The sequence below is a fragment of the Patella vulgata genome, chromosome 8 (genome assembly GCF_932274485.2).
Source record: "Patella vulgata chromosome 8, xgPatVulg1.2, whole genome shotgun sequence".
In the NCBI taxonomy this organism is placed as follows: Eukaryota; Metazoa; Mollusca; class Gastropoda; family Patellidae; genus Patella; species Patella vulgata.
Genome location: NC_065886.2, coordinates 52,218,829 through 52,233,342, shown reverse-complemented (window position 1 = coordinate 52,233,342; position 14,514 = coordinate 52,218,829). Strand labels below are relative to the sequence as shown.

The 14,514-nt window shown below is 36.8% G+C and overlaps 1 long non-coding RNA gene across 2 annotated transcripts; it reads right to left on the bottom strand.

Moving 5' to 3' along the window:
• Positions 1–132: 132 nt before the first annotated feature.
• On the bottom strand, positions 133–13,772 carry LOC126831082 (uncharacterized). 2 transcript variants are annotated; one of them, XR_007684127.2, is made up of 7 exons: positions 13,646–13,772; positions 9,742–9,996; positions 8,334–8,408; positions 3,858–3,965; positions 2,808–2,996; positions 2,081–2,164; positions 133–1,363 (listed from the first exon to the last, which is right to left on the bottom strand). It is a non-coding gene; the product is annotated as an uncharacterized LOC126831082 (long non-coding RNA). The 2 variants fall into 2 exon arrangements; XR_007684129.2 differs by lacking the exon at positions 13,646–13,772 and adding an exon at positions 12,405–12,491.
• Between the last annotated feature and the right edge of the window lie 742 nt (positions 13,773–14,514).

The window sequence follows — 14,514 nt, the reverse complement described above, 5'->3', positions numbered from 1 at the left end:
GGTGGGGTGGGTATCAGATGACTACATAGTCGTAAGGCTTTATGTTAATTAGTGATCAAATTTTAAATCTTATCATCACGAGTCAAATATTATATTTATCTATTTACATACACAAGTTTTAAACACAGAAAGAAAAATAAATAACAATTAAATATTTCAAATAGGAGCAATATTGAAGATTAACACTGGGTTCCCATATAAACAATCACATTTTTTAAAATCATAAATATAGGTTGCTGTATAAACATTTTTAAACCTTGAGTCTGGATTCCTATATATATAAAAGTACATTTTAAAATCTGGGTTTCCATATCAACAAGAACATTTTAAAACAATAAATTTGGGGCCTGTTTTACTAAATTTTAACTACGATAAAAATCCAAATTTTAGTAATTAGATTGATTTTAGTACTTAGCCAATCAAAATTGAAGTATCTACTAAAATTTGAATTTTATCTTTAGTTAAGATTTCGAGAAACAGAGCCCTGGGTTCTTATATAAAGAAACACATGTTATAATCTAGATTGTTTCAAATGTGCTAATATATAAGTGGGTCCAGTCCAGTGGTTCTCAGCCCTTTTTTGCCAACGGCACACCTTGGAACACATGGAAAAATAGCGGCACACCTGGCTAAATATATATATGAAAAATATCTGAATTTTGCACAAAAAAAACATGGCAAGTCAGACGACATACAACCGTAGACAGATACTAGTTATAGACATATAGAATGACTCAAACTAAATAAAGAAAACCTCATCAGTAGACACCAGGGAATACTCAATTGGGATCACGTGGTTTTTCGCATTTTCTAAGTGTGCTGTTCAAAATTTCACGGCACGATTAGAAAGATCTCGCGGCACACTGGTTGAGAACCACTGGTCCAGGCCATCAATCAAATCAAAAAATCCTATGGAGACATTTACATATAGTTTTGAAAATGATTAGGGAATAATTGAGCGACAGCCATCATCCAACAATAAATACCATGATATGTGTCTGTTTGTTTTTTGGTTGTTTTAGTATCACAGTCACTAATTTTCTGAGCCTCCACTACACGGTTAGTACTAAATGATAAGGCCAGCTCAATTTTTCGTCATAGGTCACGAGATGTAAACAGGGCTAGCGCTAATCCCAACCCTAACCCTGGACCTAGCCCCAATGCTTACCATAACCCTAACCTACAATCTCGCCAACAATCACGTGCCCTAACCTTGTTTGCATCTCAGCGACCTTGACAAAAAATTGAGCTGGCCTTAACAAATAGATTTAGCCCCCCCCCCCCCCCGCTACATTTAGATTGGTAATATCTTTTGGTCATTAATCTGTTTTATTAACACTATACCAAACACCACTAGAATAATCTGAAAAATTAAATATAAAAACAAACAATTTTTATTATAAGAGTGTGCAATATTTTTTGAAATAGATTTGATAATCCACAGTGAAAAATATAGTCAAAGAAACGTCGAGGACAATTTGTCGGGCCAGGAATGGGCCTTGTTAATTTAAAAGAACTTTTTAAAAGGATTTAAAAATGAGCTTTAGAAGAAGTTCAAACACATTTTAAATGTAAAGCTATAGATTTTAAAGGGAAGTTTTTCTCCTTCATCTCTTCTATTGTATTAGACAATAACGTGGTTAATGGTTTCTCCTTCATCCCTTCTATTGTATTAGACAATAACCTTGTTAAAATATTGTGATTTATTCACTAAAAAAATGGCACTATATAGGTCGCTAGCCTGGAGATCGCGTGTTCGATCCCTGCATTGGTCGAGCAAGTTCATTGGTATTTTTCCCCTTGTCAGTGGTGCAGGATGGAAGGCCTGACAAGGATAGCTGTCTAGTCGTTCGGATGGGACGAAAAAACGAGGTCCCGTGCACGTAAAAAGATCCCTTGGCAGTTGGATTTCGATAGCACATTGCATGGCGTATGCCGGTCTTTATTAGCCCAGTCGGAGCAGAACAGTAGGACATTAAAACCCAATTTCATTAAACTTTCATTGTCGGGCTATCGAAGGAAATCGTCGACAAATAATCGTTAGTGTGTACATGGCTTTAGTCTAATACGATTAACCTACCTGTATCAGTAGAACTGCACATAATCCTAATATAGCATACAGTCTGTTATCATCTACATACTCATATAGTCTATAATAACAACCCTATAATAACAAATAATATAGTCTATAATAACACCCCTATAATAACAAATAATATAGTCTATAATAACAACCCTATAATAACAAATAATATACAAGCGTTCACCGTATTAAATAATTTCTTTTGGGAAATGTCACATATGCTTAGCAAAGTTATTTCAAATACATTTGATGTTCACAAAGGGGATATTCAAAATTATCTGAATTTGCCCCGAAACTTTCCCCATGGGATAATCAAGAGGGGGGGGGGGCATTTCGAGGCTAACAGATGGTTCAATTTTATTTTAATAATTCGCTTGCGCGTTGGGGTCTTTAGCAGTGGGGGGAAACCTGAGGACCCTGAGAAAATAGCGAGGTTGGACAGGCGACCCTACTTCTTGTCACGCAACTGTATGGGGCTGGGCGACTATGTTTATCAAATCTAAACCAACACCCCCTAAGCCCATGCAAAATGAATTCATTGGTGCTGCCTGACAATAGATAAACTAACATCACATCACTAGTGGTAGCTAATGTGAGGCGTGGTGGTTGGCAAGTTTGGTTATTGCACCTAAGAACCGTACTGGACAGCACCACCTCTAAACATGTTACGACTTTAGATATCCCTTGTGAGAATTTATCAAAATACTTTAAAAATTAGCCATACCATCGAATTTATGTATTTGACGTCGCCATTAACAACGCAATTCTGTAAGAGTGGTAAATGCGAGAATATAGTTTGGTTACAACAAGCTGCAGGAACTTTGGCATTATTTATTATTACGTCTTGGAATGATTCCTTCCAGTTATGGGCTGTCGAGAAGTCATCTGGAGCTTCAATACCACAACATTCCATCTATGGAAAATAAGATTACTATTAAACATACATTATGCAAGAGCTAAATCTGCCAATTGGAGGTCTTTCTTTAGGCCTGAAATGTTATATAAATTATTAATTAGACATTAATTAACTTATCCAGACCATAATCGATGTCATCGCTAGCCTAAGATATTTACTGAATTAGAACCCGATCTGCTGCTTAATGTTCATTGATGATTAAACCATGAAATGGATAATCGAAACTATGTTTTTTTTATCGTATCGACTTTAGTTATTCACATCTTAGCTTTTCATTTGCCTACTGACATCTGCTGGTATGATGGAAACCCAGTGAAATCTAGGATTCTTCCTTTAAAGTGAGCGTTGCCCGAGAAACGAGGTAGCAAATCAATCACAAAAAAATTATTAAATAGCCTATGAGACCAATCTGATTAAAATACAGATCTATATTTTGGGTTGTTTTTTTTGTTTTTTTTTGGGGGGGGGGGGGTATACTTTCGATGGCCTTCACTACATGAAGATCTGACCAGTTGTAGTGGATGGTCGCATCAGGGGTCATACAAGCGTCTTTTGACCCTATGACGACAGACATTGATTAATCAATCAGCGTTGACGTTTCTAGTGATTTACCCACAGTTCCGTGCAAAGCACACCAAGACCCCCCCCCCCCTCGTAACAGACCGCTTCATTGACTAATTCCTCACATCAAGCAGAACGTATTCCAGATCCTAGTGTTGTGAAGACAAGTAAAAGAAGTTTTGAACTATTAAAATTGAAAAGAAATAGGATCAGCGTTTTAATCAGATTGGAGACATACCAGAATGGCGGCTACTCTAAAGTCATTGATTGAAAAATGACCTTAAAAAATGACCTTACCTTGAACATGAGCAGATTGAGTAGAAGTGAAAACATGTCTTCACCAAGTGAACCGGTGTAATCCGACTGTAATTCGTTCTTTAAATTAGTTTTTATTGTTTTATGAATCTATCAATAAATATAAAACAAATCGTAAATTCGGAAAATTGAAAGATATGACATGGTGTAAGGCGTGTGTTCAACAAGGATTATTGTTGTAGATTTTCCATCACAATCGGTGCTGTTAGGTAAGTCTTGTAGCCCCGAGAAATAATGATAGTCCCCTATTGTGCAGTGTCAATGGCGAATAGCGAACGTCAAAAAAATAGGGATGATGCGACTTGATGATCGAGATTCCTTTATTTCCCGCGTATTTTTTTATTCTGCTGTAAAAATTAGAACTACCTGAAAATTCACAACGAAACGAACAAATGCCATATTTTAATGCCATTTATAGACATGTCTTCTACCCCATCCCCTTACCCCCCACCCCCACCCCCACCCCCCCAAAAAAAACAAAAAACAAACGCAATCCTAAAAATGCGTTAATTTTGTTAATATTTCAATTTCTGTCAGTTTTATTTTTTTCAAACGTAAACTAATAGGCCTAATCATCAAGTCGCATTATCCCAATATATTGGCGTTCGCTATTCGTCGTTTTAGGAGAATCACAGCCACTGCTAACTGTGGTCTACTGACCGACAATCCATAGTTGACAAAAACATCAAGGCTTATAAATTCTATTTACAAATGCACGCTTCTAAAACGGAGAATGTTTGTAAAAGTCTTAGCTGGAGATCACTATATTTAATTTTACTTAGTCTTATTGACGAGACTTAAACCGCTGTGCTATTGCAGAAAGTCCTAAATACATTTATACACAATGCAAAATACAGAATGGAGACGAGTAATTTGCGAAATAAGTAATGCATGACTCTCTTATACTGTACTGCATTCTGTATTTTAACACTGTGACATTGGTATTGTGGAGCAATGGAAATTGTAAATCTAAAATTTTGAACTGCTGACATATGCATTTTGGGCCGCGAACACTGAAATATAATCTCAGTATCCACAGTGGTCTCATTCCATTCTACTCCACTATACCCTGGGTTCATCAAGGGGCAGTCACGTATTCTAATTATCTGCCCTTGATCGTAGCTTGATTTTACCAACCAATCAAGAAACAGTTTACAAACCAGTCTTGGCATAATTGGCGACTTCCTTTGTATTTAACAATTGGTTTGATTGGTCGATAAAAATAGCACAGTCACCAAGGGCAGATAATTTGAATACGTGGCTCTCCCTAGGGGTTAGTGGGGTGGAACGGAATAATACCACTGGCGATACAGAGTATGATTGGAATAAAGTGCCGAGAACCCACTTTTGTTTGATATATAATGTTTCTCGGGGGATTATTGTTGGGTAGGGTCCCCTTGATTTTTCCAGGGTGGGTGTGGTCGTGTCACCCTTGGGGAAAATTAATTATTCAAGATGGCGGCCTAAAATGGCGAGAAAAATACAAAAAATCATTTTTCACCTTCACAGGTCGTGTAATATATCGTTTTATAGGTTTTCGGGGTCGCTGAACACGCATACGGGCATATTTTTAACATCCAACCTATTCCGACAAAGATATTCAAAATGGCGGCGGAAGTACAAGAATTTCATACTTCGCCATACTAGGTCGTGTAATATATCGTTTTATATGTTTTGGGGGTCGCTTAACTCGAATTCGGACATCTTATCAACATATGACCCATCACGAAGGCGGAAAATAAAAAGAAAAAAAACAACACAGTTCACACAGCTGGATTTATGATAAATCATTCCAGAAATTTCAATTTTAGCTAAAACTATAAGTAACAAAAAGATACGATATGTAAAAAATATGACCAAAGCAATATTAATATTAGTGTATCATATTGTGTCATCTTCATCATCTTCTTCGTCTTCATCATCACTATCCTCTGTTCCAGTCTCAAATGAGACGGAATTGAAGCATTTGTCTGTATTGGAACAAGAACAAAAACTAGAACATGATAAATCTGATTTTTTTACAGCCATAACGACCGCTTTGACATAGCGGTTCAGATTAACATCCGCATTTTATAACTTTATCAGAATATCCGGTACCATCTTAGTACCATCTGGTACCAATCTGGGCACTAATGAATTTTGAGAGACTGGGAGAGTCCTCATCCCAGCCGTAGTCTAGTGGACTTAAGTCTCGTGGATCGTTTTCGTCCAGGGCTGAAAAGCATACTTTTAATTGAAGGTGGCTCGTTTCAGGCTCATCTTTACAGCTTCGTCTGTTTAGAAGCAACTGCTTGATTTCTGCGTATTCTCGATTTCATCAAACTTTTCTTGATTTATCAAAAGTTTTCATTGTATTCTGCTATGGATGCAGAAATCAAGCAGAGGCTCCTAAACTTGAGACATTACCTCCAACAGACGAAGCTGTAAAGATGAGCCTGAAACAAGCCTTCCTTGAATTAAAAGTAGCTTTTTAGCCCTGGAAACTTATCCACCATACTAAAGTCAACTAGACTACGGTTGGAGTGAGGACTCTTCCAGTCTCCCAAATATCACTAGTGCCCAGAATGGTACCAGATGGTTCTAAGATGGTACCGGATGTTCTGATAAAAGTTATAAAATGTGGGTGTTAATCTGAGCCGCTATGTGAAAGCGGTCGTTGTGGCTGTCAAAAGTCAGATTTATCATGTTCTGATTTTTGTTCTTGTTCCAATTCAGACAAATGCTTCAGTTCTGTCTCATTTGAGACTGGAACAGAGGATAGTGATGATGAAGACGAAGAAGATGACACAATATGATACACTAATGTTAACATTGCTTTAGTCCTAGCTCGCTAGCCTGGAGGTCGGGTGTTCGATCCCTGCATTGGCCGAGAAAGTTCATCCAGATTTTCCGGCGTGGTTCTCCCTTGTCAGTGATGCAGGACGGAGGGGCTGACAAGGAAATCTGTCTAGTCGTTCGGATGGGACGAAAAACCGAGGTCCCGTGTACACATTGGCGTGCACGTAAAAGATCCCTTGGCAGTTGGAATTCGATATAAGAGTAGGCCGTAGTGCCGCTGTCCGGGCAAAATTTCCCTCATAGCACACTGTATGGCGTATGCCCGTCTTCATTAGCCCAGGTTAGGAGCAGAACAGTAGGACGTTAAACTCCATTTCATTTCATTTCATATGTTTTACATATCGTATCGTTTTGTTACTTCTAGTTTTAGCTAAAATTGGAATTTCTGGAATAATTCATCATAAATCCAGCTGTGTGAACTTTTTTTTTTTATTTATTTTCCACCTTCATGATGGGTCTTATATTAAAATATGCCCGTATGCGTGTTCAGCGACCCCGAAAACCTATAAAACGATATATTACACGACCTGTGAAGGTGAAAAATGATTTTTTGTATTTTTCTCGCCATTTTGGCCGCCATCTTGAATAATTAATTTTCCCCAACGGTGACACGACTACACCCACACTGGAAAAATCAAGGGGACCCTACCCAACAATAATCCACCGAGAATCATTATACATCAAACAAAAGTGGGTTCAGTGATAATTTGGCATTTGACGTCCCGACTATTTGGGGACTATTATAAATTGAAATAAGAGAACTAGGTTAGTTAGTACTGACTATTTCACTTTAACGACTCTTGACCTTCAAGTATCAAGTACTTATTTTAAACATGTTTTATTATAGCTCTCAGAATCTAAGTATGCTGTTGCCTGTCAATTGAAACCTAGACTGATCTCCAATCTATGGAAACACAGGTCATTCAGTGTTACTCTACTAATTTGAGAGCAGAAACGAAATCATACAAGGAATATTTCATCACCTGTCATTCCGACCCAAGACAGTAAAAAAAGATTATTTTCCCGAGCAACGACTTACAATTACAAAGGTTTCTTGCCTTGTGTAAAGTAATACTTCGTAGACAAACGGAATAATTTCTATGGAAATATCTTTGTAAAACATCAACGGGGATTGACCCTATTATAATGGAGTGATAATCTGACAATGGCTAAGATAATTAATGTGTCTTAAATTAGAAACTTTAAGATCAAGTCGGTAACCTGTAAGCCGTCATTGAGTATTTAAAGAATTGAAGAATCATTCCAAGTCTGTTATATCCGAAGAGAGGAATTTACACCTCTAAACTACTGTATTTTACACCTCTAAAATACTTCGACAGTTTTGTCTGTTCAATAATATGCAAATCCAATATCTATCTGATATAATCCAACTCTAATGTTGCCATGTGTTATCTGGAAGATAATGCACACACATGGTTTATTTTTGGCTTAAGTAACACTTCAAACTTATTATAAATTTAATTTTTTAACCCTATGGACTTGTTACAATTTTCATGCGTGCCAATGGTCACGTAATAATCTTTCCACTCTATGACCCAGACTTGAGTATCGCAATTAAACCCATTAAGACAATAGTGTATATATTTGCCTGACACTTACCGGAGAATCTTTAGCAATAAAAAGACCACCAACCACTGCCTGGGTTATTATAATTACTGACATGAATATTACAAACTGAAATATAAAAATATGATCCTGGTGTGAATGTAAAACACAGATAAGAATGATGAGCTTATTCTGGTACAAATAGTCAATGCTTTTATTCTGGGAATTTGAAATAAGCGTAGGTCATAGCGTAACTGTTCGGGCAAAATGTCCAACATAACACACTATGTGTTCCAACAAAAAATGTATTAAGCAACAGTATATCTGAAAGTGATTTAAGGTAGCTAAGTCTCTAACTCAATATCATCCAAAGTCTTCAACACTGAAAACACGAATTATTTGTCAGTTTAAATCGACATTGATGTTGTGATCTTACCGGGAAAAGATGAGCTTTTGACATCCAATATTGAAGACAAAATAATCATTTTACCATCAGTACACGAATCGTGTACCATAAAGGGTTTTAGTGCAACGAGGCTAGACATACATGTATTCCACGATTCATTTCAAACGGTGACCTCATATTCTTATCTGGAGAGCATGCGCAATAAATACTATCGCTATAGACTGAAATAACCAGACGTTAGAGATTGCCATTCGATCGAGACTTCTGGCGTATTTCGTCGAACATAACTGATTTGAAATTAGAGTAAAAAGGGAAATGATTGAATGTAAATCAATTTATATGCATTCATATTACATTATTATATGCGTTGCGGACCATTAAAAAATTTGTGTCAATTTCTATGTCCCAAATATTAGCGATTTAGCTCGTTTAATGAATTTGTGGTCTTACAATGCGGGTTCCGGGGTCAGATATCCCCAGAATACGAAAATTACTCATTTATCTAACATACATTTATTACAATTAATCAACAAAACTGTATATGCGATGATCTAAAACTTTGACTCCAGGGGGATCTATTTTGATTTTCGATTATTCAGTTAAACATACATTATACAAGAGCTAAATCTGCCTATTGCAGGTCTTTCTTTACGCCTGAAATGTTATCTAATTTATTAATTAGACATTAATTAACTGATCCAGGCCATAATCAACTCTCGATGCCATAGGATTTCTCCGATATTAAATAGATTAGAACAGTTCAGCCATATTTTGATTTAAGACAAAAATGGAGGAGCGAGACTTAGCTTCCAACAACCAGTACGGTGGTTGAAATTATTGCACACGTCTTGTCAAACCTTCAAAGGCTAATATCTTCGCTCGCAATAGAGTAATTTGAATGAAATTTTCATATTATTCATTTTACATTATCTACTTTCGAACTATTATAGCAAGAATGGCTACCTCTTTTATCATCATCTCAAGACTAGTTTTGAACTCGTAGACAGAAGTTGTGACGGGTGTCGGACACGTGGCAGGGTTGGCCATAATACTTACCACAATCAAAAATATTCTCCATTTACAGCAAGCTCCACAACAAGCGAAAAATGAAATGATAAACAGAAAACATCCAATGGCTATCAGGGCAACACCCAGATCATCTACAAGGGGCAAGAACTCTAGTGTATCAGGAATATGAAACGGTAGAGTGCTGACTAGCGACGATGTTATAACGTTCAATAAGACGTTAAATATTTTACCGGGAAAGAATTTTAAGATAACTCCCACCGCGGTCAATGCCACAGCTACGAGCTGAAATAAATGAAAATAAAATTATTTTGTATAAAATTGTTTCATGAAAAATTACCTTTTTTTCTCTCGCTTTCATTTCTAACTTCGGGTCTGAATTCTGCAAGTAATGTCGGTTGTCGTTAATGAGTCATTCGAACTTTTTCTCTGTCAGAATTCTTGAGAAAAGTTAATGTATTGTGACCGAGAGGTCCGTCAGATATTACAAGAAAAAAAGCTTGACGATGCACAATAATATGCATACATTATTTCCACTGGGCACAGAATCTTGCCAACACTATGGGTACATAACTGTATATATCACTAAAGCCAAACTAAAGACTAGATTAATGCCAATAAGTGGAGAGAGAGAACTATGGTTTAACGTCCACTCGACACAAACTAGGTCATTTCGAAACTAACATATGGTTCAGTTTTATTTCAATAATTCGCTTGCGCGTAGGGGTCTTTAGCAGTGGAAGGAAACCGGAGGACGCGTGTAAAAGAACCAAACAACAGATATGTATTCTGCTATCATTATGGTATTTGGCGACACCAATCACGATCTTTATACCCAAAACGATGGATGATTTATTTTTATACTGCTCGAGGTTTGCTGACTTGTAATTAAATTAACAATAATTTGTTAGTATATCTTTAATGTCAGAATTTCAGTTTTTATGAACCCCAGGTGACAGGGTGGCGTATTCCCTTCTGATCACGTAAGTTGTAAACAACATGTTGTTAATATGACTCACGTAGATCCAACATCCGTACATAGTTTAAATGTATACTGATATATATGTGACTGTCTTTTGTTTGTCTGTCTGTTTGTTTGTCTATCTGTTCAGGATTGGCGGAGACACTAGGATTGTCCCGAGGTTGAAATTTGGTGTATATGGGTAGCTCGGACCGGGGAGTAACACGGGTCTGGTGGCAGGGGCTAAGTGAGAGGGACGAAATGACGAGCTTTGCGTCATGGTTTTGAGTTTTTGTGCCCCCTTGAGATTTTATGACCCTCGCAAATGGCAACAAATCACGCTGTTCCAATGCGGTTTTCAACATTATAATCATAATGCCCAACCAGTGTCAAACATATAACATGGGTCAGATATGCTACAGATCAACTTTATAGCATGTTCCACACAGCTCAATATTACCCGGCGGCACTGGGGGGGACCCCCGCCTACACATATAAATATTGTTTTTTGGGGCTTGTTCCTCATGCAAAATCGTTGGTCACCACGCCCCTGCCTAGTGGCGCTGGACTGACACTTCCGGTTTCGTATTTATGCTACTTCCGGTTCATGGCGCTATACCCGTGTTACACCGGGTTAAAGATTAATATATATTAAACTAACGACCCGGAAGTAATTGTACCTGTCTTCTATGGTTTCATTGTTGGTATCCGTTTTCAAGAACATCCCCTAGACCTCGGTAACTCTACAGTGTAACACAGCGTATTTATTCACCAGCGTATAGGCCAATAAATGTCACGGATTTAACATTGAAGAAAATGGACAGTGCTACCTGTGCAGGTAGTTCAGACCACTGAAATCAATGTCCCAATCATTGTACCAGTATTAACTCAGGGTATAATCCAGGAATTTTTGCAAGAGGGGGTTTGCCTAGAAATGGTTCCACTACTGATGCCTTCCGCCTTACTCCAGCCACAGTAGTGGCTCCACACTGATCCGCAGTGAATATTCGCTTGGCCGCTACAATCACTGATAAGGATGACATCGATGCGACTTAATGACTACAAAATATTAACTTTTTTCTTTCGACAAATTAAATTCTGAAACATTTTTTTTTAGTATTAGAAAAATAAATAAAGGTGTTTGAAGTATATCTTGATAAAAAATATTCCATATTTAGCGTAAATAGGTACAGAAAATAGTACGCGGAGGCGTAAAATGGGTAAAACGATATAATTTTGCCCGTACCAGTTCATATTACTACGTTCGATGTGAACAACGCACGTGTGACCATCAATTTGACGTTTTTTTCTGTTTGTTTACTCTGAATTCTTTCAGAAGTACATTTTTTACCGTCTAATCTGATTGACCTGCTCGTGTTTGTTTTAAAACAACAAAAACAAGCCACAGAAGTAATCTTTTTTGGTGTTATCGATGCCACCTTGCTTTGTTGGTAAACATCGTGATGTGACGTCACCCTTAGAACTACAGCGGTCTGACCTTTTAAAGGTCAGTCATCTTGGACAGAGATAAAAGACGGATGTCGCATTAGGTCTGTAAAACAGATTGTAGTGGCTCGTCCTACAGAGTTCCTTTGCGCAAGTTTTTTAGTGAAATCACTACAAAAAGGTCACTGGCCTATAGCTCCCTTAATTTACACATAAACTAACCCAAAACAGTACTGCACCTAGCTTAACATATAATATACCTATTGAAATAAAGGTGAAGCCTTACCGCATAATTATATGATTTGATGAAACCCAACTGCTACGCGAAATTTCAACTGGCTGGTGTCATGGCGGCTTGTGTAATACGTCATTACAAGAAACATCGCTTTGCAAATGTAGAACGCATAACCACAAAGAAAAACTGTTCGGTTAGTGGTCCAGTCTTCACCATTTGACATAGAATTACTTATTCCAATACAAACTGTAATGATATGTGTTGACAATTGTGCGTTTGAACCTATTTGAACTTGCGGAAGGATTCTTAGACTGTATCAATTGTAACGTTAAACAAACAGTTTAACGTTACAAGTATAGTAACTAGGGTTTGCCAGGTTCCTGAGAAAATGTATCCCCCCCCCCCCCCGGCTTGAATTTTGGCGTGCATACATACACATTGAGCTTTTTAAACAGAGAAATCCAACACCCCGTTTGACGTCCATTTTTATTACGAATTACTACGATGACATTGTGACTCAATTTTATTGATGCAAAGCATTAATTGTGATATCACATATGGCTATATCATTATCTCGAGAACAATTGTGACACTTTTCTCATAAAAAAGGTTGTTTTACAAAAAATTATGTGGATCTGCCCCTGTAACTCGTATTCCATAAGAAATGTTATCTCCGTTTACTAAACCAAATAATTAAAATTAAAAGAAAGAAGATCACATTTTATTTGTTACGAAACAGCGACTATCCATTGGTAATGGAAAATCGCTAAAAATTAAATACAAATCTGCACAGACTTTTTTTTTTAATAGATAACACTATTACTTATACTTCTGTATAAACTTAAACAAATAGGCCCAGCTCCACCACAGCCGCCCACTTCAACCGCGTTGTTGGTTTTTAAAAGTATGGCGTGAAACCTCATTTCAACGCCTGTGCATTCAATAAATTACATATTTAAAAGTATGAAGTGAAACTTCATTTCATTTCAACGCCTGTTCAATTAATAAATTACACATTTAAAATTATGACGTGGAACCTCATTTCAACGCCTGTTCAATTAATAAATTACATATTTAAAAGTATGAAGTGAAACCTCATTTCAACGCCTGTTCAATTAATAAATTACATATTTAATAGTATGACGTGAAACCTCATTTAAACGCCTGTTCAATTAATAAATTATATATTTCAAAGTATGACATCAAACCTCATTTAAACGCCCGTGCTGTTAATAAATTACATATTTAATAAATTATATATTTAATAAATTACATATTTTAAACTAACTTACCAGGATTATAACATTTAAAAGAATTAGTATAATACGGCCAAAAGAAGCACAAAATCCCATGTTTATAGTAAAACGTATTGTTTTTACACAAATAAAACAAGACTGTGGTTAAGAAGGAAGCTGTATAGCGATATGACGCATAAGAAACAAATAAAATATGAAATGTATTAGATTAACATTTCCCAGCAACCAGGGCTCGAGAAAAAATGTTATTATAGCTTTTTATCATTTTAAATCTACAGCACGTGGGGTATGTTTAATTTATGCGTAACAGATTGGAAAAGAATTTTGTTTTATTCATTAACGTATGTATATTTGGTGACCTAGGCCAATGGCTGTTAAATATCTTAAAGTAGATGATCGCCATTTGTAGTTTTCGGACAATATCTAATTATTTTTCACGACTTAATTTACGCTAAAATGTTGGGGTGGGGTGGGGTCCGAATGGTTAGCGCGTGCGCGGTGTATCATGAGGCCTATCATTGAGTCTACTAGCGTGGTTTCGATTCCCCGGTTGTACGTGACAAGGAGTAGGGTCGCCTGTCCAACCTCGTGGATGTTCTCTGGGTCCTCCAGTTTCCTCCAACTGCTAAAGACCTCCTACGTGCAAGCGAATTATTGAAATAAAATAAAATAGTTTGAAGGGGTTAAAAATCAGCAACTTTAAACAATATTCGATTATACTTGACCGAGAATTAATTAATTAAGAAATCCGAGTAGTTATTATTCTCGATTGATCTTGTTACAAGCTGGGTGATGAGATTGAGAAGCGATATACAGCCATTAGTAACCAGAAACTATACATATTATATACTGGTCATTAATAATAACAATACACACAACGAACGCTATCTGATTTACCAAATTAA